At 49.8% G+C, this 2,851-nt stretch overlaps 1 non-coding gene across 1 annotated transcript; it reads right to left on the reverse strand.

Annotated features, from left to right (window-relative positions):
- Positions 1 to 2,349: 2,349 nt before the first annotated feature.
- Positions 2,350 to 2,422, reverse strand: Trnaa-cgc. Its single transcript has one exon. It is a non-coding gene; the product is annotated as a tRNA-Ala (tRNA).
- Between the last annotated feature and the right edge of the window lie 429 nt (positions 2,423 to 2,851).

Here is a 2,851-nt window from a genome sequence, read left to right on the forward strand (position 1 = left end):
TTTAGGTAGTTCTAAGTTCTAGGGGACTGATGATCTCAGATGTTAAGTCCCATAGTGCTCAGAGCCATTTGAACCAATTGTCACATCGGATGCCAGGCGTGCGTGATGTCGGCTATTTTGCAAACGATTCTGCGAAACAGGTTTACAATACCACTGGCAGACAAGAAGGCACGGCCCGACATGTACTATATACAAATGTGAAGTAATCAGGGCAACATAGGGCGCCGACGTGCGTGAAGAACCCACATGTTGTAGTTACGACAGAGCCTAGTGACCTGAGTGGAGGGACCGAAGAGGGCTCAGGAAATCTGACTTTGTAATTATTAAAACAGCACTCCACTTTTTTCCCCCGGAGGAACTACGTCAGAGGTGTAGGGAAAAGACTTGTAAATAAGCGAGCCCGGAGGCTCAAATCAGGCTGTCGTGTCGCCTTTCTGTCCGCGTCTAGAACCGAAGAAAATGACGATTGTTTAAATTGCTGGCCAACCACGACGACCTTCTGGTGGTGAATGTCGGTGGCCAAACGGCCCGCTGAAACTTTCTCCGACCTCCGCTGCACGGATGCGTCACAGCTGTGGCGGGGCACGGTGCACCTTGGCGCTGCACCGGCGAGAGGAGCGGGAAGGCTGCTAGCCTCTGCTCTCCGAGTGACATCGTCTGGCGAACTGCAAGCTGCCGTCCGAAGGGATGGGGCCGGGGCGTGGACTCGGGGCCTCCCAGGTGCTGAGCTGTCTGTGGTCATTGAACGAGCTTCCCTGGGCAGACGGTCGGAGCTGCTGTGGCTCATATAATAATGGCTGTTGGCTGTTTCCCTTCGGCACTCTACATGGGGTCTACAAGGGCGCTTGAGGAAGCATTCAACCGTGTTCCGGGCCATCGGACGCAACAGCACACGTGGAGGCCACATAGCCGTGGCATGAATAGGAACGCTACGCCCACAAGGCTGGGCGACCGGGTACCGTCGCTGCAGATCCCGGCATTGGCACGGTGTGCCGCCCCATCACCGAGGTCAGCAGACAGCCCTGTGTGTACTTTCAATGCAATAAAGTCAATGACACACTTGCCTGTGTTCTCAGCACACTTTGGTGTGAGTCACCCCTCTCTCTCCCAAATCATACCTTTCCATCGTTCTGACATATTACAGCTCCTGAGCTCGAGGGATAGTAACAATTTCGTGTCTGGGTGTGGTCGTTTCGCTTTCCAACGCAATACGTTGTGTCGGGAAGTGTCTGTCCACGTCCAGCACTACGTTTTGGTGAAAGAGTTGGTTTTGATGAGTGGAGAGTGAATCAGTGGCAGTTGACTTAGACTCACCACATCACATTGTGTAGTGCTTGAACCTAAATTTTATGTATAGTGTTTTTGTTGCTTGCTCTCGTTGTCGGAGTTAGTTGTGTGAGCTACATTATACGATGTTTAGTGTTACTTTTTGAAGCCACAGGACCCCGTGGACTTGTCTTTGTTTAGAGGTAACGGTGGACGTGATAATTTTGAACCACTGAGCTGTCCATTTTCAATTTGTCTGTAGACGGATTGCCGTGTACCAGAGCTGTAGCAGCTGTTTGTTCAGTATGTAGGCTTACTAGTCATCTGTCTAGTAGTTGTACTGAGCGTAGGTGGGGATGGTTCGCTGGAGGAATTAATTTGTGTTTACATTTTCTGTCTAGAGTTGAATGAGAATTTGTGTTTTGTCTCGTTTAAGAAAAAAAATCAGTTGCATTTAGGTGGAAGTAGAGAACGAAAAATGGTGGATACACGTACTTCTACCGCAGCTGCAGTTGGTGCTTTAATTTGGCAAGTGCAAGCGTTAACAGAGCAGTTTGAGAGTTTGAATGCGAGAAATTTCGAACTTTTTCGAGAGTTAGAGGCTCGTAAAGAGAGTCATGATCAGTCGCAATCGGAGTCACGCGAAAGTAAGTCTGGAGTGAGAAAGCCTTCGTTCCATACGATCCGACAGTGGTCGTATTGATTAAACCCCTCTCGGACAAGGCAATATAGGACGTGACAATTTTCTTTAAGGATGTTAGGGACGTGGTGGAAGGAAAAGGGAGTCGCATGAAGTAACCCTGTATGTGGCTAACATGTGTTTGGCGGGGGATGCCAAAGCGCATGTTGTCTACCATGAGGCATTGAGCGAAGCACGTACGTTCCCGGAGTGGTGGAGGAGGAGGAGGAGGAGGAGGAGGAGCTTAGTGTTTAACGTCCCGTCGACAACGAGGTCATTAGAGACGGAGCGCAAGCTCGGGTTAGGGAAGGATGGGGAAGGAAATCGGCCGTGCCCTTTCGAAGGAACCATCCCGGCATTTGCCTGAAACGATTTAGGGAAATCACGGGAAACCTAAATCAGGATGGCTGGAGACGGGATTGAACCGTCGTCCTCCCGAATGCGAGTCCAGTGTGCTAACCACTGCACCACCTCGCTCGGTTTTCCCGGAGTGGTCCGCTGGATTGTGCCAGATATACCGAAAGCGGAACAGTGAGCGACTTTTTCGGGAGAAATTAAGTATGTTATCTATGCAGTGTAACGAGTCTGTCGAAGCTTTCTCAAACAGAATCCGTAAGCTAAACGGAAAGACTTATGTACATACCCAGAATGCAGAATCTAAGAGCGTACCGCTATAGGAGGCAGAAAACAAAGCGGTGGATCTCTTTTTGCATTGTATATCCGCTGAAATATAGCGGAGGGTACGGATGGAGAACCCAGAGGACTTGGAATCAGCTCTTAGGATCACAACACTTATAGAGAAGGTGGGTAAGGGCACAAAGCAGAGGGTGCACCACCACGTGTTCGCTTCTGAATTCAAGTGTTATATGTATATGTGGTCGGGAGGGCCATGTAAGGAAGCAGTGT

This window comes from Schistocerca americana, chromosome X (genome assembly GCF_021461395.2).
Source record: "Schistocerca americana isolate TAMUIC-IGC-003095 chromosome X, iqSchAmer2.1, whole genome shotgun sequence".
Classification (NCBI taxonomy): domain Eukaryota; kingdom Metazoa; phylum Arthropoda; class Insecta; order Orthoptera; family Acrididae; genus Schistocerca; species Schistocerca americana.